The sequence below is a fragment of the Bombus pascuorum genome, chromosome 11 (genome assembly GCF_905332965.1).
Source record: "Bombus pascuorum chromosome 11, iyBomPasc1.1, whole genome shotgun sequence".
NCBI lineage: Eukaryota > Metazoa > Arthropoda > Insecta > Hymenoptera > Apidae > Bombus > Bombus pascuorum.
Window position 1 is genome coordinate 10041172 of NC_083498.1, and position 12554 is coordinate 10053725.

A 12554-nucleotide genomic window follows, 5' to 3' on the forward strand; every position below is an offset into this window, starting at 1 on the left:
TTGAGAAAATTACAAGAAATCGGAGAACCAAAGTGTTAAGCGAAACGTCTCGTTAAAATCGCCGGTTGAAATCGTACGGTGTTCGAAACGACACGAAATCGTGACGTTAATTAAACCGCGTACGTACGAAAATTTTCGCTTTAAACAACTTCGATCAAGATTTTAATCCGCGTTGGATGGCCATTTGCGCGCCCTACGGCGAATATTACATGGCAAAAACGGTGACGTCGTTGGTTACTCCCTCATAAAGTGTTAGCTGAGAGCTAACGTATGTATGTATGTATTAAATTTCGCACGAGTCACGTATCGTATATCCGCGGAACAATACGGTACGTGCATTAACAAAACCGTAATATCCCGTACAAAAAAGACCCAGTCATATGTATATAAGAAATAAAACTACGCATACTCCTTTCCCCCAAAATGTGCCAGTACATATCCATTTATTACAGATACATTCCATTAAGCATTAGGATACCTCCTGGTTTTATATAAAATGTAACAATCTGTTCAAACTATCGAAAGAATTAATCGATCGTGATTTCGTACACGTGCGAGATAACGAAGCAGAAATTTGTAAGAATTACTAGTACGAATTAAAAGAGGTACATGGTGTATTAAGAATCACGTGTGTTGATCCACACGATACAATTTTTCTAGAAAATTTTCCATTGTAAGAAGGCGGCGGGACATGAACATCGTAATTTCCCTATGCGTTTTAACGTCTTTTGCCGGGCGATAATTTTCAGCTGAGTTTTTCCACGCACTCGCAATTTCACAGAATTTTCAGGGGAACAATTTCGCGGAATAAATCGTGTGGATTACGTATTATCAAATCCGGGCGAAACACAGGGATGGAGGGCAAACAATTTTCGAAGCAACCCGTTGTCGAGGCGCTGGCTTTAAAAGGGAACATTAGTTCCAGCGCTGGGGAGAGCCAGCTTTGCTCGTTCGTTTTTCACCAGGGGATGCAATTAAATTGTCATCTTCGCTCGCCACGCGTCCGAAACGCGCAACACACGCGCTCTCCGTTTTTTCCTCTTTCCCTGATGTTTACGCAAGCGTGTGATCCGGTCTGACCCGAATTAATACTTTTCCTCTCCGTTCCATCCAGCCGGAGAAAAACATCCAATTTCGTTTGCAATCTTGTTAGACGATAGCATTGTCGGACGTTTTGTGCTGCGTCGGCCCCGTACCAAATTGCTCCGCTTTAAACGCTCTGACGTACCTCTTATGCGCACTCCCCACTGTCAGGTGCATCGAACCACTTCGGAAAACGCTCCAGGGACGATCAGGCGTATACGGTCAACCGTGCAATCAGGATCTTCGCCGATCCAAATCGCGCTAAGACTGATTCATATCGATACTTTTTCATTTTTGAATTTTTCTACTGTCGCATTGTTATTAACTTTACGATACTGCATCTTATACGAAATTTCTTTATCACCATGTTCGGGAAATATACAGAGTACCTCAAGGTTTAATGATCAAACTTTGTGAATATATTCTCTGTCGTTATAATGAAACAATAAATATAAGCATAGGTCGTTTAAAGGTTTAAAAAGTCATGATAAAAATTATGTAGAGAATCGTGTATTAAAAGTAATTGAAACAAAACTGACTAGAGAATATAGTACCTCGTTACAGTATTCCGGAGTTGGGTTATCAAAAGAGACTTTGGTTAAAATTCTGTGAAATTTGAGCTTGAAGCTGTGGAAAGCGTGCGTCAAACACGAGAAGGCTGTTAAAGAAGAGGAAGAGAAGGAGATGATAAATTTCCTTCCGCGTGAACGTCGACTGTAGACGCGAGCGCTAAGATGTAGCACTGCTTTCGCGGAATGTTTGCAAATTGTTCGGTTAACTTTAGTCAGGCTGATATCCGGCGACTTGGGTTAAAATGGCCAGGATTGTTCCGCTTTCACGGACAGTAAGGTTTCCGAGTAGTCGAGATACACGTTAATTCCCAGCATCTCTGGATAATGCAACCTCGAATTCCTGTGGCGAAACGTGTTATTAAAATGTTTTCGAGATCATGATTATTAAAAAAATCTGCTCTTTCGAGAAACTTCCTTTTGCAAATCTATGCATATAGAAGAGTTCTAACTGGATGTTCGAAGAAATAGCAAGACATTTTTGTTCTATCGTATTGCGCGGAAAAATCTTGTATGGTGTGAGAATTTCTTGATAGCTCTGGCTCCTCCTGGAATTCCATCACGCTCGTTTCATCCATTTCGGACGAGAACTCGTTCGACGAAATTTCATTCCAATTTCACCGGCTCTTCACGGCGTGTAACATCGAAGGAATCCTCTTTCGTAGCGTCACAAAATCGCTTTGAATTATTTTCTTGTCGATTTAATTTCAATCGAGCAGACTGCATAAGATTATGCAGAGTTACGTGGAGCGTACTTTTGATCGCATCGGGAATACCAAATACGTTCTCGCGTCTAGAACCGAAGCGTTAGAAAATGTAAAAAAGGCGGGTAGAAAAGCGTGCCTTGTAAACGTGCATTGCGTTGAAAATCTCGTACACGCGAGACACGAAAAAAGATCGAAAATGGAACGGTACTACAGATACAGATGTATAGTTTTAACAGAATATTAGCAGCCTATGTTGGCTAGGAAACTTTAGAAATATATAGCATAACAGAATTAAAGCGAAAATAAAATTGCGAAACGTTATCTTCATTTCTTGAATGAACGAGGGTAAATTTTTACAATTTGTACCTGTAACATCGTTACTTGTTAACGTACGAAGTTTATCTGTCTCCTGTTTCTCAATATATGAAGCTAATCTTCCGCGTCACTTATTTGTTTCACGATAGACTCGTAGTCTGATTCATGACGGACCATTTCTACTGCCGCGTTTCTAATTGTTTGTTACCTGGAAACCAATATCTCTTTCTAACGTCGCACAATATTTTTATGTAATGTCGCTGCAATACTTTTTTTACGCAATCTTATTTCTGGAATTGCTTTTCCAATATCGATGGCTAACGATTGCACGAATTTCTTCGTACGACGCATATGATACGCTTCGAGTTCAAGTGGTAGGAACCGGTACAGGTCAGACGCTACGAAATATTACTACGTTACATTAATTCTGGTCATTAAAAATTTGAGTAGGAAAATTTAATTTATAGCTTCGAATACGTTACTGTAGTAACAACCTGTACAGGTCAGACGATATATCTATTTTATATACAGCATAATATATCCCTCCATTAGAATTCTGAACTTCAAATATTCTACAGCTAAAATTTAATTTATAATTTCGAGTGCATTGCAGTAGTATTAACCTGCATGATGCTGCATAAAATATACATGCAGAAAATTCTAGTATTAAAATTTAATTTGCAGTTAATTTCGATCAGCTTACAGTAGTAGCAATCGACAATGCACAAATCGGACGTTGCTATATGTAATACTTCTCTCTTACGATTAATCCCAAACGTAAAAAATTGTACTGGTAAACTTCATTTATAGAAAGTCAGAGAGACACGAAAGATTCACGGTTCGTTTTTACAAAGCTAACGGTTGCATCGGATCGAAGGAGTTCCTGGTTCGAAGGAAACACCGGAGAGCATCACGGGGAAAACGACGATCATCTGTAGGTACGTGCCGTAGCACGAACTCGAGCTTTAAAGCTCCTCGCCCGTTTTGCTTGCCCGACAGCCGTTTGAAACTCATGCTGGCACACGATTCGTGCCGGATCTCCACCAGTTATTTAACCCAAACTTCACCATCTGATCTCACCAACTCGAAGGAAAGAGAGGATGACCGAAATTCAAGTTTTTTTTGGACGCTCGAAACCACGGCGGGCTTTTATCTCGGATTATCCAGCCAGCCAGTTTTTATCTGCGAACATAGCCCGCTTATGTTTCAAGATTGCGTAACATAGTGAGATTTCGTTTATTTTTCGTACGGCAACTTTGATATCGCGGCTTGGATTTTTCGTTCCGACGACACGGGTAGCGTTTCCACACGGAGGAGGAATCATTTTTCCGTCGAAATACATTGGAATTACGCGAACAATTTTATCCTGGCACGTTGGAAAGTTATTTAGAGATCGCCGTTTTGATTTTCAACTGAAAGAATCCTTTCGGTAATTTAGCTGCTCGGCAAAGTATAGATTTACGTTATACGAATAAACGCTATGAGTATGAAGAGCAGGAGCTCGTTTGTATTTGGTTTCTCGCTTAAATGCGGGCTAAATTTAATTCTTGATGAGTACGTTTTACAGGTCGCAAACAATAGCCACGATCAAAAGGGTATACTACTTTCCTACGTTCCTTTTTTTACATTTTAAACAGCTCCGCGTATTCTTCCGGACTGTCCTTTAAAGGTAATTTCATAGCTTTTGTTCAACGTTACACGCGAGTTACGCGCGAGTTACGCGCGAGCCTCGTGTATTCGCATTACATACTTTCCCTCGCACATATTTTTTCTCTTTCTCTTTCGTTCTTTCAACGAACACGCGAAATGTATGCGAAACAGGAGAGTATTCTTTCTCGACTATACACTGTCGTATTTCTGGCACAGATAACTTTTCGTTCTAAGAGTTCGCTCGAAATTGTGCGGCCTCGTAAATGACGAAGAATTACGCGGTGTTAAATTCATCGTTGTTTTACGTTGTCCATACGAGAATTTAGAAACTGGCACTTAATTGTCTTTCTCGTTTCACCGTGTGCACGATCTCGACAGCGATGCCTTTTAAAAAACACTTATCCGCCCGCTTTGCTGACTTTTTCCACGAGACTTGCGCCACAAAGTGACACGGGGCCACACGCACAGATACTTTAAGCCTTTCGTTGTTCGTTATTAATTATTTCAGAAGTGCCGAGACTGGTCAATCGACGCCGACCTAGGTAGCGTAATCGTGAGCCACATTAAGCTTCAAACGAGTATAATTCGATGTAGATAAAACGGAATAAAGAAAAGGTTACTAGCGAAGTGAATATTTTTTTACGTCACAAAGGAAATATTAAAAATATTACTCTTTGAAACGTCCACGTTCGAGAATTCTTTTGAAATTTTCAGGTCTAATAACGTCGATCGTGCCTGTTAACTGATTCTTTCTACGATAGTAGGCAAAGAAATTCCCGTCGTCATAGGTCAGGCACAAATGTTTTACCCTTCACCTTTCTTCATTGAGCGGGGGGTTTGCTTTTATCTTCCTACAAAAAGTCAGGAATTTATCTCGCGTAAGTAGCGTCGGATCACCAGGCTTTCGTCTTTCTTCAAGGTTTTGGTGCTTTTTTTAAAAAGATTCTCACGATTATCGCTAGCACCATCGCTAGTAACCATGGAGACACGCTTTCAAATGGTTTCTCCTGTTGAAACTTGGCGATTTTTCTTTGAGATCTGCCACGAATACGAACATCTCTACGGACTTTTTCACAGAACAAATATCGACCTACGCGTTCCCCCATGCGAATAGGGTAGAATTCTGTCGCAAAGTGACACGTACGCTCGTACAGGCCGTTACGGATCGCTAATTTATACGACAAACATTTTCATCGTGGAAACTAGTGCGTGTAAACACGCTTGTTGGAGAAAGCTAATAGGCGAACGATCGTTGGCCGTTTGTTCTGCCCAGAAACAGCCCTTTTCACTGTATTAAGTAGAAAACGAACATGCCACGTCACTTATTGCTTTTAGCTTCTTTAATCCCCATTGCTTCTTTATTTATTCTTCCACCATCATAGACATACTAGTTCTCTTCGACTGCAGGATTTCAAACGATAAGTGTTTCTTCTGCGCTCTATTCTGTCCTCTTTATTAAAATAACATTTATGATACCCTCGTCTTTTCCCCGGATGCCATTAAACGCCATTCCCAGTGGCCGCTGTCCAGCTTCGAAATCCATATCCAGTATCTTTTTTCAGAGGCGCGATTCTTTCATTTTTCTTTTCCAATCGCGTTCCCCTTTCATCCAGTTCCCTGCCACGTTTTTTCTGTTTTCCACTCTGTCAGCTCACGGACAGCTTAGCTTTTTTCGACCTTGCTCGAAGGCTGGCCGGCAGTCTCTCGTTTTCCACAAATAAAAAATGGAGGACAAACAATAAGGAAGGAATTATGACGCTACGGCATATCTACGGATTCATCTTCTGCCCGATTTTGTTTTCCCGTTTTGCCACGACCCCGGCTCGGCCATCATCCCGCGTATCCGTTTCCACCCTTATCCGTGGAGAATGCTGCTACAAGCACACCGGAACCTTTTTGATGGATCTCTGGTTCATGCGGCCCGGAAACGGAGTCGTACCGGTGGAATATAAAAGAGAATCTGGATGAATTTTAAAGATGAATTGTTTACCGACCTACCAATCCTCTCTACCTATTTCTTGTTCTCTTTCTCTCCCTTCTTCTTTGTCTTTCTCTCAGCCAAACGAATCTCGCAATCTCGGGATTCAGTCGATTGCCTTCGCGTTATGCTGCCGAAAGATGAGTCTGGGCTGTAATTTCGTTCGTTTTTCCGGACAATCATTTTTATCAAACGTACTTTCAAACGTACTTTTTGGAATTTCTCTTCAATAAGATAAAATATCGGAATGTCGTTGGGAAAATTTTGAAAGAACGTTGGATTACTATCGTAGCTTGCGATGTTCCTATCGTGAGAAAGTTGGACGTATATCGTCGGACGTAACGTGTCTGCTTTCGCATTATTTAGCCACGCGGGGAGAGTGGACTCACAAATGAAGAGCTTCGTGTAATTTGTTTGGTTCCTTCAACGAGAGGACGGATCATTAGAAAAAGTTTTCACTTCGGTCAACCAGAAAGCTGAACGTCAAGGGACAAAAAATCATTTCCTTCGGACAGATTAATTTGTCATACTGTTCAGCGTTTAGCGCGGTCTCCACGTCGAAACCTCCGAGTTCAATCAATATTTATAAACTATTCAGCCCGCGACGAAGCAACGCTAGCATGTTCAAATATTTCATGGGCTCGTGGAAAAAAGCGACGAGGTTATCGGCGACGAAAGAGCAACCGGCGTTGATTTAAATTTTACAGTCATGTTGCGGCTATGTAGGGAGAAAGTAGAGAGAAGAGTAAAAAGCTAAAGGGAGCAGCAACGTGGCGAAAGTGGTAGAAGCGACGAGGGCAGAGTAAACGTACTTTCAAAGAAGTGAATTTTTGTTGCACCTGAAGAAATAAAGACGCCAAGCGCGACGAAGCGCGCTGTATTTTTCAATTTTGAGACTTTAATGCAGCAACACTTATGGTTTATTACCGTCTCTACTCTTTCCTCTATCTTTCTCGTGCCGTTTTTCCACCGACTCTTCCTTTTCGAACAAGGTTTTTATTTCGAGCTGTTCGTTCCATCGTTTGCACGCCGCGTATCGTACGCTCGTCGCATACATCTGCATAGGATCCCGGCGGCGATCTCGTTGCGCATAGAGCGCGGACGTGCGAGAATAAATTTCCACCGAGTGGCGGAATTTTGCGTGCTTTGTCCTTGTTGGAAACACGACGGATAGAAAAATATTCAAATTGCTTTTGGCGCGGCACGACGAATCAGCGATGAGTAACGGTCGTACGCGGTCTTCGATATTCCGATCGTTCTTTTGTCGTTCCGGCCACTATCGATATCAACAGTTAGTCGATTATTAATGAATCAAGCAGCGACAGGCTACACGATGCAGCTTGGCATCCGAGTTTCTTCATTCATCGGCAACTCGAAAAAATTACGTGTTTTAATATCGTTGAAAGTCGTTTAACTCGTCGTTCGTTGAATATCGATATACGAATTATTAAAATTGCACTCTCTTCTGGTCTCGCTAGAGTAATTCTTGTTGTCGTCGATTAAAAACTAACGGGCCACCGCGTGCAAAGACAAATAGTCTGTTCTCGTGAACGGAGCTGTTGAGTTTTCGACTAATCTCGAAGTCAAACGACTCGAACCGAAGTTACTGTTCTACGATTAAACCGAACCACGTAACTCTGGCTCACTGGAATTGTGCAAAGTTAGTTCCAACGTGACAACACCGGTAATGTCGCGCTCGTGCGCCTGTGCATCCAAGCGTATAACACACAAATTGGTTTGACGTAACAAATGTTACACGATGGCAATAATTTTTCACTATCGGACAGTTTTACGACGAAACAAACGACTTTTACTTATATACTGTTTGAACCAGGAAAAACAAAATCTATAACGCGCATAACCAAGCAAATATGCAACAACACGGCGATATTCTAGTTTCTGTTATTCTAAAGATTTCTTTCTATCGGTTTCCATAGTCCTAACCAGTAATCTCATAATTGCCGATATCCAAAAAACTGTTGATCGTTTATAATCATTTCCGATCAAAATTATTTAAACGAAGATACTGATTCTTGTATTATAATATTTCCATTTTCAATTCACTTTTCCATTATCGAACAGTACCATACCTTCCCCAATGCGTAGTTTCCAACTTTCCTCAAAATTGAAACCAATCTCAACGAATACAGTAACTGATTTTTAACGAAAGGTTCCAATATACTCGACGTGGTTCAATAAACAGACGAAACGAATTCGAACGAGCGGAATTCTGGTCGAGCGAGCTTAGCGTGTACGAACGAAACACGAATTTCGATCGAACGCTGCGGCCGTTCTTTGGCGGCGTCGCGGTGCACCAGCGTCGTTGGCTTCTGACGCCACCAGCGCATTGTGTTCGCCGACGTTCCTGCCGTTGTTGCGCCATCCTTCGTCCTCTCGAGGACGCCTGCACGCTGCTCGCTGCGTTATTGACCTCATTACGCGTCGCGATGACGCGGGACCCGTGGCAACGCCACGTTGACCGCTTCCATCCTCCTTGGCAGGGCGAACATCCAACTCCGTGGAACGGATCGCGAACTCTGTTCCACCGCAAATTAGGCATGCGGCCGCTACCGAAGGTCTCAACGCCTCGGAAATTAATTTATTGCCGGGCAACGTAGTAAATTGGGATACCTGATTGGCCAACGCGTTTGCCTCGAGCAATTGATCGATACCCATCGTAACTTCGTTCGTAGTTGTCGTACGTCGAGTTTTAAGGTTTGCAAGTATCGCGTATATACGTACTACAAAGGATAAAGCAGGGTTTACGAGAGTCAGATGGATGTATCGGTCAAGTCAAGTAATTTTCCTCGAAAATCGCCAACTTTGGGTATGAATAATTTTTAAACGATCTATTCTTGAACAGGCAATTTGACGCGATAAGCAGTGAAATATATTGTAAAAGTCGCGAGACCTTGTTTGTAGTTTTTATCGGGTGTCGGTTGTTATGAGTTTGCTCGCTTACGCTAGTATCTCTGTTATACATATCGTGTAAATATGGAAACGGTATAATTAATAGAATTGCGAGAATCGACTGATGTTAGTTACCGATATTCGCTGAACTCAAGTTTGTTATAAATACTGATAGTGTGACAGGGGAATCGAATCGAGACCCTGGGACTCGATGACCGATTGCAGTGATCGTGTGCTCAATGGACTCAGGCAATGATCCGTGTCTGTCAAACTGACCATAAAGAATTCCATTGAGTTTCGTTTCTATCGAATCAGTAGACACAATAGTGCTTTGTCAACTAGACCATCAGACAGGAATCGGTATGTTACTATACATGCTTTTACGAAGTGTATGTAATATCAACATAATCGTGAAAGTTCATTTCGCCAAGTCATTTGCAAGAATCGGTGAAGATGGCGATAATCGGACAAGGGAATAGAATTCTAACTAGTTAAAATGGCATTATTGCGTCGTTTGTATCGATTGCGTTTGAGGCAGCTTTCTTTCATTTAGAAAATCCGGGTTGTTTGCACGGACCGAGGTAAATAACAGAGTAGATAACATGTTTAGAGGTGATATCTGTTGAGAAGTAACGGTGTTCCAGGCAGTGAATTAATTAACTAAACGCGTCACGGCAATAAAATGGCGAACAAAACGAGCAGTAACCACTGTCGCCGACATAAACTGCGATAATAACAATAACTTGGCGAAAGTATCGGTTGTTACGTCCAATTACGGAATGTGGCGCACTCGTATCATCATTCTTACTTCTAACATTTGCTGGTAGCCGATCCGGTGGTCGATTTCAGTTTATATTCAATCTTCGCTTTCATACAATGGACGAACTCGGCATCGTTTAATGCTTTTACTGATAAATGACGAAACAAATAATTTTCTCGTTTCAGGTTATTGCGAGTAAATTCGTAAACAAAATAATTTCGAAACGTTTAAAAGCCGTTTCTATTTGTTGGTGTAAATGACGATAACTATCTATGCTAACAAATGGATATTTTGCACAATATTTTTTGTACCGATACAGATAAGCAATAACCTCGAGCTAACAAATAGCCGTTTTGCATAAGTCACGCGACATCGTGACGCAAGTAAGTTTTACATAATGTGTATTACGTACATGAAGGCGTAATGACGTTCATATCGCAATTCGTTTATTGTTCGCAAAAATAATCACCAACTAGCGAGATACGTTAGTATATAAATATTATTATTTCGTTCGTTCGAAATCATATTTTATTGTTTCCACGATACGAATGTACTGCCACGCGTATAATTAACCAACGAATGTCGGTTTCGTGATTAATTTTTCCCGAATCAGTTCAGGATAGAGTCGAAAAATTTGTCTTTTAAATCCTCTACTTTGGTGATCGAAAGAACCGCGATACGAAATTGATTTTTGACTTTTTATCCCTCAAAGCTAATCGTAATTGCTCGAAATCGAAATTTGCCCAAAGTCCTTCGACAGACCACGACGAAATCATTCTCAGCCAAATAGCCCGCTGAGATATGAATTTCTTGGGAATGCGAGTTGCCGTAGTCGAATTGAAACGCTTGATTACTTCGACGTCTAAACCGAAATGCCCGCGGAATGATTCTGTCCGAACTCCGTAATCTAATCGTTTCTAAATCGCAAATAGATTCAGCTACTCCCTGTTTCGGGCAAACATTTTTAAGCGGCACAATTCCTGAAAATTTATGGCAATGTATAATTTACGCGTTAATTTTGTGACGCAGACGTTAACGTTTTTCCGAGGCAATGTCGTTCGTTGCCACGACCTATTCGCATTTTCCACGTTAATATTTTATTCGATCGTGGTTCTCGCTTTATCTCCTCGACTTCCTCGCGAAATTTCCACGGGATTCGCACGACGCGACGGAAGCATTATTTGTATATTTTATTCAATCTTTTTGAAAGTGTCCGGCGCGTTTATCGCTTGCCAGAATTTCCGTGCCGAGCAGGTAATTCACTTCGGTACGCTTCCCTTCCATGGAAATTGTACGTTTTATTAAATTATTGTACGTATAATTATGCAGGAATTACGCTCACACTTCGTATGTGGGAAATTATCAAATTATTTCTTTTACCGAGCCGTGAGCTGTTAAAAAAGTCTTTACTGCATCGCGGTAATGCTCTTGTTATTCCATAAATTATGTTTTATTGGTTTACTTTGATTAGTTGCAGGAAAAATGTCGTGATTTCTAATTTTTTGTTGGCAATGTTACATCATTAAAAAATATATGACTGTAAAAAGAACAAATTGTCTTTTATATAGACCAAATGAAAGTTTATGAGATAGCAGGCATGAAAAAATACTATAATTTTACAATGCAGAGTTACACTCCAGAATAGATGACTGGTGCCCTGCTAAAAAATGTTTCGTATAAAAGTTACTAATAGCAATATCAAATGTTACAATCTTGGGTTATCTATCTTTCAGAAATGCTTATTAGAATAAATAATTTACGAATTACGTCAAGAGTAGAAGACACGCGCTGTACGTTTCATTTTCGTACTTTATCGAAGCAAGATGATCCAAACAAACAACAGAGAAGAGATGAAATTCTCTAATAGGTTTGTTAAACGTCGAACAGTCGAGCAACGAATCGAGTTAGAGGATTTAACTGGTAATAAAGCATACAGAGCCACGCGTTTAATACCAGCCGCCGTAATGAGCAGTCACAGAGGACCGCACGTATTAGCGCGGGAATTAACGAGCGGAGGCCACCTTCTGCTGATAACTCGAGAACGTCAACTCGTATTTCAGGCCGGGGACGGATCGTCGTTTCGAAACTGGATCTCTACGTGTTCGGCTCCCTCGTTATTTTTAAATACCGATTAACGAGGCCCGGATGCTTCTGCCTCGTGTTCGCCTACATTTCACCTTTGTTCTTCTGTCGGTCGGACGTTAGGCGTCGACTTACCGTCGTTGAAGAAGGGATTATTCCGCTTATTATACCGGTAATTAACGGCATGGACCGCAACACAATTTTTCCATCGATTTTCTATAAAGATACGTCGAAGAATCGACGGGCGAACCCTTGTTTAATTTCAGCCCGCGTGGAAAAAGAACAAGCAATAAGAAAGTATCTTGAAATAAGTTTAGATATTCGACAAAGAAACAATTACCGGAAAACGAATAAGCAACTATTCTCGGAATCAGGAAAAAGGGGACGAAGACTTTGGTAGTCGATCGAAGGAGAATCGAATGAAAGAATAATAAGAAAGTATCGTGTAACTAGAAGAGTCAAAATTTTCATATTCAATTGAAGAAATATCGATGGAGGAA

At 41.1% G+C, this 12554-nt stretch overlaps 1 protein-coding gene and 2 long non-coding RNA genes across 3 annotated transcripts in view; 1 reads left to right on the top strand and 2 right to left on the bottom strand.

Moving 5' to 3' along the window:
* The window catches only part of LOC132911862 (uncharacterized), a 102672-nt gene that overhangs the window by 28366 nt on the left and 61752 nt on the right, over positions 1-12554 (top strand). The window lies entirely within an intron of this gene.
* The window catches only part of LOC132911839 (alpha-2B adrenergic receptor), a 131072-nt gene that overhangs the window by 20766 nt on the left and 97752 nt on the right, over positions 1-12554 (bottom strand). The window lies entirely within an intron of this gene.
* LOC132911674 (uncharacterized) lies at positions 432-7989 on the bottom strand. The gene is made up of 3 exons (XR_009659061.1): positions 7814-7989; positions 6513-6723; positions 432-6453 (listed from the first exon to the last, which is right to left on the bottom strand). It is a non-coding gene; the product is annotated as an uncharacterized LOC132911674 (long non-coding RNA).